The sequence below is a fragment of the Peromyscus leucopus genome, chromosome 17 (genome assembly GCF_004664715.2).
Source record: "Peromyscus leucopus breed LL Stock chromosome 17, UCI_PerLeu_2.1, whole genome shotgun sequence".
NCBI lineage: Eukaryota > Metazoa > Chordata > Mammalia > Rodentia > Cricetidae > Peromyscus > Peromyscus leucopus.
Genome location: NC_051077.1, coordinates 37647532 through 37659720, shown reverse-complemented (window position 1 = coordinate 37659720; position 12189 = coordinate 37647532).

The window sequence follows — 12189 nt, the reverse complement described above, 5'->3', positions numbered from 1 at the left end:
CTCCTCGCCTCCAGCCAAGAAGGCTAAATCCATTCTTTTCCGAAGGTATTTTATTTTATCTTCAGGCCTGGCACCATTAAGTACTAAATAAATGTTTGACTAAAAGGAGAAATGGGAGCTTTACATGCATGGTACCGGCTGCTCATTTTGATAACTCAGTTGGTGCGCAGATGTGTGAGCATGGACCAGTAATCCCATTGGGACTCTGGGATGCTTGTCCATGTATAGCTGAAGGAAGACATAATTTTAAAAGGCATCTATAAATCTATCCCGACCGATAAAATATGAACTAGATGGGAGTTGTGAGGCTTAGAAAATCTTCAAGGTTCTTATTGAATGGAAACGGGGTCTGCAATTTAAACAGCATAAGATAGCCTAGAATTATCCCCAGGCAGGGAAGTGCTATTAAAAAGTTAGGTGTAATTAAAAAGAAACGACACATGATCCTTCTATGGGGTTTTGGAGGAGAACCAAACTATTTGTGCTGTGCTAATGAGCATAAAGCTCATGCTAGGTGAGATGAGAAAGATGGATGAAACAGAATAAGAAAGCAAGGAAAACACTTATTGTCTTCTGAATTAATTTTCCGTAGCACCTCGGTTGTTATTTATAAGTTCAAAGAACTGAGGCATGCCTTCAGAAATTATAAAATATAATACATGGAAAATTGGTCTCAGTTCCTGCAGCTCATTTTTGGGTGATATAATTCCTTCAGCTGAAAGAACCCAGGCTCTTACAGAGGCAAGACAGCAAGGTAGGCAAATTTAAGGGAACAAGAGAAGGGGGAAAACCCTGCCTCCTGGGATCTAATTTGCCTTTCCTGCTGAGAGTCAGGAAACTTCAACCAAACTGATAAAGCTTTTAATGTACAGATTTGTATTTTCCTAAGGACATCTCCAACAAGGATGTTAAAAACGACATACAAACAATCTCTACTTAGAGTAGACTGGGTGGAACCTTGGATTTTACAATATTAATGCTCCTGTCATCCCAAAATACACTCATCCTGAAACACACACAGTAGGCTGTACAAGTCTCTGAGCTTGAAGGAAATTTTATTTAAATTTTAAGTTTGTCCTTCATTTTAAAACCTTGTAAATTATATCCATTAAGGAATGTAACTAGTCACATGGTCTCTCTCTCTCTCTTCTCTCTCTCTCTCTCTCTCTCTCTCTCTCTCTCTCTCCTCTCTCTCTCTCTCTCACACACACACACACACACACACACACACACACACATTTGTAAAAACACTCAAGCACAATACTGCTGAGAGAAACTTTTTTCTATATTTTGGAATTGTACATTGTCCTTAATAATCTCCCTAACTTGGCTCAGGATGACTCATCCTGACATTCTTTTCCTTGGCCTATTTGAGGTTTGGGGTCTACCCTACAATGGAAGGAAACTCCAGGTTCTTGGTAGCAAGCTGTGTTAGGCTGTGCCTGCCTTTATCTCCTCCTGTTGTGTCCATGTTTTTCTCCAAATCCTCTCCTTACTTGAAATCAAAATCCTGTCTAAAAAATTCACCTGATCTGTAATTTTTCAGAGAGAGAGAGAGAGAGAGAGAGAGAGAGAGAGAGAGAATTAAAAAAGGAGAGGAAAAAAGCTAAGTTATATTATTATATTGTAATAGGAATATTTGAAAGTCTCAATTTGGCAACTTTCTGTGGATTTTTGTACTTAAAATTATATGCAGTCTCAAAAGAATCTACCCTCTTTTGTAGTGCTTAGTCATTGTAGTACTCAGTCATTGTAGTACTCAGTCATTGTAGTGCTCAGTCATTATAATGCTCAGTCATTGTAGTACTCAGCTATTGTAGTACTCAGTCATTGTAGTACTCAGTCATTGTAGTGCTCAGTCTTATAGTGCTCAGTCATTGTAGTACTCAGCTATTGTAGTGCTCAGTCATTGTAGTACTCAGTCATTGTGGTGCTCAGTCATTGTAATGCTCAGTCATTGTAGTACTCAGTCATTGTAGTACTCAGTCATTGTAGTACTCAGTCATTGTAGTACTCAGTCATTGTGGTGCTCAGTCATTGTAGTACTCAGTCATTGTAGTGCTCAGTCATTGTAGTACTCAGTCATTGTAGTGCTCAGTCATTGTAGTACTCAGTCATTGTAGTACTCAGTCATTGTGGTGCTCAGTCATTGTAGTACTCAGTCATTGTAGTACTCAGCTATTGTAGTGCTCAGTCATTGTAGTACTCAGTCATTGTAGTGCTCAGTCTTATAGTGCTCAGTCATTGTGGTGCTCAGTCATTGTAGTACTCAGTCATTGTAGTACTCAGCTATTGTAGTGCTCAGTCTTATAGTGCTCAGTCATTGCAGTGCTCAATAAGCTCACTTTGTCTAAACTTAGAGCAATCAGTACAGCTACATACTAAAGACATTGAATTATTTTAGATAACTGAATTATTTTTGTATTACTATTACTTATTTTTAGCTATATTTGGATAATAGTTTAGATCTGATATTTCTTTGTGTCTCAGTGTAACTGGATCTTTTTGCTTGATTTTGAGATACCTCTAAACTAAAATGGACATCAGTTAATAATACGTAGCAGACTAACAAAAATGCCCCACACTCTTTATAGTATCTACCCCGCTTTTTAATTTCAATAATTAATTATATGTAACAGAAATGTAGTATTATTGTTTTTAAAATCTAGCTATAAGATTATCTTTACTTGAGCTTAGAATGTATCACTTAGACCTGTTTGGTAAAATGTCTGTGTTAATAACAAAAACATTCTTGTAACAATATCTCAGGCCTCAAGACCTGGATTTTAAAATTTAGGGCAACTACATGGCAGCTCTGGCTAGCTCATTTAATCTTCCAGAGATATACTTTTCTCATCTATGATATGGGAATAACAATGCTCTTTCTTCCTTTAATCAATGAGGTAAGAGTTAGAAGAACATTCAAATAACAATTAAGTAGTACGCTTTTGGTTTAATTAGCTTTTACCAAATATCTATCAATTAGTGTCTGGAGGGAACAATCGGTACAGAATGCAGAAAGAGCCATGAGGTGGCTGGGTAACTAGAATGAATCTTAAAGTGAACACACAGAATTGGACTGCATTAAATGGGAATTGAAAATATTTTCAACCCACTCTGAGTTGTCCAAAAGTTAGTGTTGACGCTTATGAAGCTGTGCATACCAGAGGTAGGAGATTTCTGGATTCAGAATGCTTAAGTCTTTCCAGAATAAAATCTCCAGTAGAATCTTAAAAGCTGCTACAAATACTGTCATCTCGTGTGTGTGTGTGTGTGTGTGTGTGTGTGTGTGTGTGTGTGTGTGTGTGTGTGTGTGTTTTCAAGGTTGATGGGTAGTTGTGGGCAGCTGTAAATTCCCCTCCTTTTTTGCTGAACTTCATGGCTTTCAATTTATCAGTCTCAAAAGGATGGAAAGTTGAGTATTTCTTGATAGCATTTGAAGCTGTGGTTCTACAGAGGATTTAATGCTGGAGTTTGCAGAGAATCTCGGTATTTCAAATCTGAGGCTTAAAACACTAAGCCATCCCCTCTGGCTTTTGCGTGGATGCTGGGAAATCCATTTTAGAAACATGTCCATGTTTTGCTACTTGTTCAAAGCCTGTAAGCGTGACTTGGCATTGAAATAATAATTTCTTTTGCAGAAGTCCCCACTGAACTATTACCTGGGTTGTCTAAATACAGGCCATTTATTTGATTGGCATTTGCTCTTGTCAGTTTCAGAATCTGTAAGTAATGGTTTTTGCTGGTGTCAAAGCATAGTGGTGTGTTTCTAATTTGAATCTATTCTTTTTGTTAATCCAGGAATACTTCATGTTACATGATTGTACATTCTGGATGTAATTAGAGTCATTATGCAGAAATGTCATCTTATTCTCTCTGAGAACAGAGTTTTCTTCCTTTCTGAGATAGTATTTCTAGGTTATGTGCCCCACCCCCACATACAGCATTTATCACATCAGTAGCAGATTCAAATTAGACACTTCCTTTTGACTCTTTAACCTTTAAAGTCATCTTAATGATATATAAAGACTGAGATAGTGAAACATTATGTTGGCTTTTACATGATTTTTTCCCCTCAAACTAATGTATTTTCAACCTGTATTCCAAATAATTGGTATGATAAAGTTGCTATAACAAGGCTATGGCAGATCACTTTATATGGTAGACTCTATTTTTATAACAGTTATTTATGATGCAATGATGTTTTCCTAAAGGTGACCTATTATTCTAACAGAGGCCCAGGGCAACAGAACAGATTTCCTCTTATCTTCCTACCACTTCAAAAATGATAATATCACATGTGATTTTTTTTTAAAGAAATTCAACAGTAAGTGTAAACCTCTCAAGTAAGACTGTCTTGCAGTAAATTTTTATTTATTAAATTATATCCACTGGTTGATCACGAATTAAATGGGAAAATACTCTTAACTATGAATGCACACGTCTTACATGTGATTATTCAGGTAATTTGTTCTTACCCAGTGGCTCGTAGAATGATTTAAAGGAAAGATTATTTTACATCAACTCACTATATCTCTATTTTAGAAATACCACTTATCACTTGCAGTTCTGGAATCTTCTATCAGCTTTATGGATTTTCAGTTGCAAATACCAGTAGACTTGAAGGAGGTCTCCAACAGTAGGCATTTACATTTCTCACTTTTTCCTTTCTTTCTTTCTTTCTTTCTTTCTTTCTTTCTTTCTTTCTTTCTTTCTTTCTTTCTTTCTTTTTCTTTCCCTTTTTTTTTGACAAGTAACAAGGTGTAGAGAGCTGCATTTCAGGCCTTCTTTGTTTCTTTCTGATGCTGCAGACCCCCAGCCATCTTCTAGCCAGGGAATGGGGAAAGGGCAGACTTCTCTTTCTTGTCAGGTAAGTACAAGAATTTCCAGAATATTATTTTATTCTCACTGGTCAGAAAGATATCCTTTGGCCTTTTCAGAAAAGCCAAATACATTTCTTCCCTTTTCTTTCCCCTCTTAAAAAATTATTAATTTATCGGACTTTCGCTTCATTTTTGAGTCAGTATCGTATATAATAAGATCTCATAAACAGCGACAGAAGCGGGGGGCATAGGTAACCATGAGCATTTATTCACCGAAGTTTCTAGAAACATTTCTAAGGACATTGGACTTCATCAGAGTGTAAATTTGGAGTATTAATCAATCTTATTTAGATCCTGAGAATCAAAGAAACCTCCCTCCACGTCAGAATTAGGACTGTAGTTGCTCACTCAGTGGGCAATGGAAAGGAAAATGGCAATTCTCCCTTGGAGATGAGATGCTTATTTTTGAGAAGAGGAGATTAAAGGAAAATGGAGGGATTAATTCCCGATAGTCTTGATCTTCTGTCAGAGCAGTAAAATTCACCTGCCAACATTGCAGCAGTCTTTTGAATGGAATCGGTGAATAGAAGTTGGAGAGGGATTTTTGAAGATTTATTATGGAAAGTTTCATAAAAAATGGACAGTAAGTAACAAAATAAAGTGTGGAGGATGAGTGAAGATTCATTTGAAATCAAGTAGGCTACTAGTGATGAATGTTAATCAACAGCTCGCTTTTACCTTTCGGTAGTATCACTTTAGAACATCTAAATTCTAACGTAAAAAGTGAAAGCTGCAGAGGGAATCTAGTTGTTTGATGTGAAATACATTTGTGTTGCTGATAAAGGAAAAGTATAGACAAGAGAGTTGGAAAGTAAGGAGACTATCATATATGATGACATTCCTTTTCCCACACTGCTGACTGTTATTGTTTCCTAGACCCCAAAGCAGGCTCACACCACAAATGAGAAAGGTGATTTTGCAGTCCAAATATCACTACCATCAGAAATTTATCCTTCTTTATCCATGCTGTTTTTCTTCTCTCCCTCTCCCTTTTTGTTCGTTTCCTCTCCTTTCTATTTTCTCATATTTCCCTCTTTGCCAGTATTTCTCCTCCTCATCCCTGCCTCCCTGTCTCTATTCCCCTTCTACTTATCTCTGCTACCTTATCTTCAAAGTAGACATTAGGTGCCTGGTTTACATGAAGAGTGTTTTCATGTTGTAGATACAGTAGTGAACAAAACAGATAAAATTCCTGCTTTGATGAGACTTACTTAAGTACTAAACAAATACATATTGTGTTGGAGGCTCACAGTGTGACTGAAGCCCCTGACAATAGCATTCATTATGGGTCTGAATCTTTGCCCTGTTCGGAAAAAAATTTTGTCTTATGTATATATGGGAAAATTGAGCATGCATGCATGCATATGTATGTGAATAAATGAACTGTTTTCAAATTTGGGCCAAACTAAAGAAAGCAAAACTTTCCTGTGTGTCTGTGCCCTGTTTGTAGCCATGTCACATCTTACAGAAAAATTAAAACCTAATCCAGGATATATGCCTTCGAGTTTGGAGACAGTCTTTCTCCTAGAAGGCAAGTCTTCTTTCTGGTGATCAGGCTTCTCTGGGAGGCCCATTGTTGTTTTCAGGTTAAATTTCCTGGAGATACCCTAATACCTAGGATCCTTATTAAAACAGAACTTACAGAAGAAGACAAGAGATGCTGAGAAGGGATGCTAATAGTAAAGCGAGGAGGCATAATTTTGAAGGAATAACCTACAAGATTTGGAAATGGTCTGTGTGGGGGTGGTGAGAGAGGACAGCTTAGCTACCTATTTATGTTGGTCATCCTGACTAGACAGAATCTAATTTAGGATGAGACATGAGATAAGAACTACAGATTTGGCTTTGGATACAAAAATGTTGACCCATTTCTCAGTCTTAGGAGAGTAAATCCTGTGTTGCTCATAGTTGGCTCAGAAGATACCTACAAATGTAATTGCTAGCATTGAGCATGGGTTTGTAAAACTAAGAGCCCAATCCTCCTCTTCATTCCTGGTGTCTTTCTCTAAAGGGGAAAAATCATATTCCTGGCTGATGAATCATTACTGATGAAGTTAGATGGAGTAAAATAATAAAAAAAAAAAGTGAGAACAAAGAGATAACATGAGAAGACCACCTTTTAGCCACTTACATTTCCTTTCTGAGACAGGAAAAATGGGGTGTCTTTGAGCTGGACAGAGGTTTCCTCCTCACCTCAGGTGGGCCTTAACTTAGGAGTTAGGGTGTTAGACACTCATAATCACACCGAGCTTCCACTGTGTTGGTGTTCTGGGTACTTGTTTCATAATTTTGAAGAAACTGAACTTAGAGGATGAGATTCAGAGAGAAATATTGTATTATGGGGAGCTTAAGAGGGAGAAACAAGGCAGAGCCCCCTTACCACAGGAACAGGTCCGGGGAAATGGGGTACCACGTAACAGCTGGTCTGTGAGCTTTTTATGGGCTAATGGCAGAAACTGGGATAAGGCATGGGAAGAGGAGTGAGCTGGTCAGTCTAATTGATTCATGACATGTCTAGGTTTTTCTTCTCAGTTTCAGTCATGTCCTCCCATAGTGTTTCCAGGCAGGGGATAACTAAGAACGAGGAGCCAGAACTGTCTCCTGTCATTTCCAGCCTTTGCTCAGGATATTTCTGGAAGTACTGCTTTGGGGTCCCTGCTCCACCTGACCAGCTTCTCTAATTCCCATCACTTTCATGTTGGTTTTTCTACTCCATGAATAGCTTCATTGGTAAACAATTTACAACAGGTAGGACAGATTCACCTGCATTCCCCCCACCCATGTTTGGAGCTTGAGCTGCTCAAATGCCGTGGGTTCCTTGTTTCCATTTTGTCTTTCCTAAATGGGAAAGTGTATCAAATTCTAGAATTGGACCTAGAGGTCCATTTGGATTTCAAAATGAAGACGAGACTCTGCCTTAGCCCTTATTAATCATGAGATGATATTCAGGCTTCTGCATGCCACCCCTTGATTCATATGTCAGTGTACTCAAGTCTTGGGCAGAAGGGAACTGGAATATTGTCTATTGAATTCCCTGGGAGAACAAACAGCAACGATACTCAAAACACCTTCATCTGTTTCAAAGATGTTTACAGAAAACATTCCACATACAAGTGCATCCAAGGCTGCACATTTTACATGTGAAAGAATTGAACTTATAAAAGTTTCTTGTCGTGTCTATTAACTAGTAACTCCTAGTTATGAAAAGTAGCAGTGAGATACTCTGTCATTTATGAGAGAAGGTCTTATTATAAAATACAATTTTCCCTTTACATCTATGCCTACTTTGAATACCTAGGAGGATAAACTTTCATTGCATCGCGAGAGTAGCGCATACATCAAAGTTTGAGCAGCTGCATAGGGAACCTCTGTCAAATTGTAAAATAGAGAGCTTGCCTCTCCATATTTCATTAAGACCTTGAGCATATAGTCATCCATCTTACATTTGAAATGTGTCAATTTTTCATGTATCTGAAATACATTCAGTATGTTTTCTTTGAGAGGTATCCTTCATAAAGATTTTTTTAAGTGCTGGATTTTAATATTAGTTTTGTTTGTTGATCTGATGATAACCACAATTCCAGTAAGAAATGGACAATAACATCCTAACATGATAGGGATATTTCTATAGCAGCTACTTTCTACTGAGCACCTTTTAATTCCTCTATCCTGGCAGAAAGTATTATCTATTAATTATCACAGAATTTTAAGAGTCTGCTGCCTCAGAATGGAAACTGTTGTGCTGGTTTTTATGTGAAGGGAAAGTCTCACATGGTGGGTACCCAGGAGAACCATTACCAACAAAGTAGTACAATATGAATGGCACTGGAATGTTTCCATGTGGCTGCAAACTCTTATCCCCAGCCAGGGCCCATCAACACAAATAGAAGGAATGTGAATTACTATTGAAGCTGCGCATTCACTATTAAGAGCAACTGTGCAATCTAGTTTTCAAGACCAGTGCTACCCAAACACATTTTTCTATATTACATAATGTTATCATTTAAATATTGTCATTCAAATGTGAAGACCAGCTGTGCATATCAGGACACAGCTGTCGGGCTGAGGTGAAGATAAGCCATCTGGTGCTTGGTTCTGGGTGGTTAAATTCCAGCCGGGGGATTTAACTTCATATCCAGCTGTGATAAAGTAAATTGAAGGCTGCATATTATTCCTCAGAAATTACTCCTTTGGGATAGTTCTCAGACATAAATTTTAACCAGAGGTGTCATTGATTGGTTTTACACTTTCAATTACAGCATTTGCCAAAATAAAACTAAATGGGAAAAACTATGCAGTCATTTCATTGTCTTTCTATGAAATAAAAGAAACAGAGTTAAGGAGAATGAGGATTTTCAGTTTCCCTCAAATTATATCTGTACCGAAGAATCTGTAGAACGTTTGTCCGGCTTCTCCCCTTGCTCAGAATGATGACAAGAAAAACCAGATGACCCATAAAGGCTGAGGGAGAGAGCAAAGGTGGACGTTAGCTAAGCTTCCACAATCTCTTGGTAGGTATGTGAAGTGTAAGTCGACAGAATTTTTTACCACAGTTATCAGAGAAAAACAACCTTTCTCAGTTCTTTTGGTTCTGAGAATTCGAGGGAAAGTTCTCAAAACTCTACCTGAACTTTTTGAGCCTGAAGTGCTGAGAAGGAGCTGGGAAGCTGCTAGTCTTGTCCCATGTCCTCAGTCACTTCTATTACTATTCTATTATAAATTAATATTCACCTTAGATATTTCCAAGGAAGCAAACTTTTACTATAACTTATTATAACATTGTAGCCAGCTAATGATCTATACATATTTTTGTCTGAAGCAAATGATATGATATGATTTTAGGTATACTAACCTGAATACTCATCAACGATGAACATTATAAATCAGGTGGTAGTGGTGCACACTTTTAATCCCTGCACTCAGGAAGCAGAGGCAGGAGGATCTCGGTGAGTTCAAAGCCAGCCTGGTCTACAGAGCAAGTTCCAGGACAGCCAGAGCTGTTACACAGAGAAACCCTGTCTCAAAACAAACAAAAAATGATGAACATTATTATTATTCTTTGATTTGTTAGCTTCTATTTATCATGTATCTCTATGTATAGTGATATACATGATAGAAGGCATTTGTTGTGTGTGTGTGTACTCATATTATGTGTAATTTGTTGGATTGGTATGTGTCAAAATTCACTCATGTAACCATTCCTTTAATGGAAGCCTACAGCATTTCCACTAGCTTTCCTTAGTAAATTCTACTCCTTGCCAAATAAGTATACAGCCTATCATCACATACTTATTCGCTTGCTCTTGAATTTTATACAAATGAAACCATAGTTTGCATTCTTTTGTAAACATGCTAGACTTGTATACATGATCACATGTGGCTGAAGCTCTTTCTTTTCCTTTATTTTATAACACACTATTCTACTACTTACTTTTGAATCATCCTGTTGGTTGATGGCATTGTGTCCAATTTGAGAACAATAGTTGCTAACCTAGCAGCATATGTTTTCAATAGAATTCAGCACTCTTTTCTGCGGTGTGGAATTCATTGCTCTTTATCAAAATATGCCAAGTTAAGGAATGCTTGTTCTTTTCATAGAAGTGTATTTTTGAAAGGAGGTTAACAATCATTAGAAATTGTGTGTGCGGACAGAGGAGATGGCTAAGCAGGTAAGAGTTCTTGCTGTGCAAGCATGAAGACTCAAATTTGAATTCCCAACATCCACATAAGAGCCAGGCATATCTGTATGTGCCTATAATGCTGGCATTAAGAGGGCAGAGACAGATGGATCCTGGGATCTCACTTGCTAGCCACACAGTCAAAAGAGTTCCAGTTCAATGAGAGACTTTGTCTCCAGGATAGAGAGATGAACAGAAAGCCTGATGTGCCCCATCTGGTTTCTGCACTAGTACATGAATATATGTACCCCCATATGCACACTTGTTCATATAACAACACACACACATACAAACACACACATAAGAGGGGTAGAGAGAGAAAGAAAGAGAAAGAGATAGTGTGCTAGCAATGATTCTTTTTTGAAGTGTTTACTGATCATTTTGTCATTACTCTGTCTCTACAATTAAAACCTCATACTTTCCAAGAAGGCAAAATAAAGTGGAAGTGATAACTTGGTAATATTTTGACATGAAGTTCTAACAGAACTTTGACATAGGCAGAATTCATATAAAATATAATTTTTATCATAAGCTCAATATCTTAAATTCTGTATTTCAGAAATCATAATATAGTGAGTTAGGAATATTTCCCTGGAGCAATTTCTGATGCATGAAACACACAGACACACACCACCACCACCACCACCACCACCACCACCACCACCACCACCACCAAACACAAAAAGAAAAAGACAAACAAACAAAAAACAAAACAAAAAAAAAAAACCCAGGAGAATGCAAAATTGTGTCACACAATGATCTCCAAGAGGGAATGATCTGCTCTTCATTTCCTAACATCTTGCATAAGGAGAAGCAGTATAAACTATGTTTCCTTATGTTTGAAAGTGAATTTTATGAGACCTGATAAGTTGACCATAGTTTATGTTTGTCTCCACCTCAAAACTACTCTAGTTCTGTAGCTAGAGTTTTCCTGCCTTGCCCACGGTCAGGACAAATCTTTGTCACCTGCCAGTCCCACAGCCACTCAGACCCAACCAAGTAAACACAGAAACTTATATTGCTTACAAACTGTATGGCCATGGCAGGCTTCTTGCTAACTGTTCTTATATCTTAAATTAATCCATTTCCACAAATCTATACCCTGCCACATGGCTTGTGGCTTACCGGCATCTTCACGTGCTGCTTGTCCTGGCGGGGGCTGGCAGTGACTCCTTCTGCCTTCCTGTTCTTTCTTTTCTCCTCTCTGTTAGTCCCGCCTATACTTCCTGCCTAGCCACTGGCCAACCAGTGTTTTGTTTATTGACCAATCAGAGCAACACATTTGCCATACAGAACATATCACAGCATAGTTCCAAATTGAGAAGAAAGCAAAACCCAACTCAAAGTGGCAACATATTTCATCAAACTGATGGGAGTGAGAGCCTTCAAGTCATCCTTGGTTTTCTCCCCTCAAACTGATCTTTATTCTACCAGCATGTCCTGTTAGACTAATGAACCTCCTAAAATAGACACTTCTCCCAGCCTCTCTGGTCCATAGCATCACCTACACTGGCTATAGTAGACAATTACAGTCATTTCTGTTTCTACTTTTTGTCTCATAGTCTACCATCCCTAATTGTAACTACAGCTATTTTCTGTGAATATACATTAGACCTTGCTACTTTACT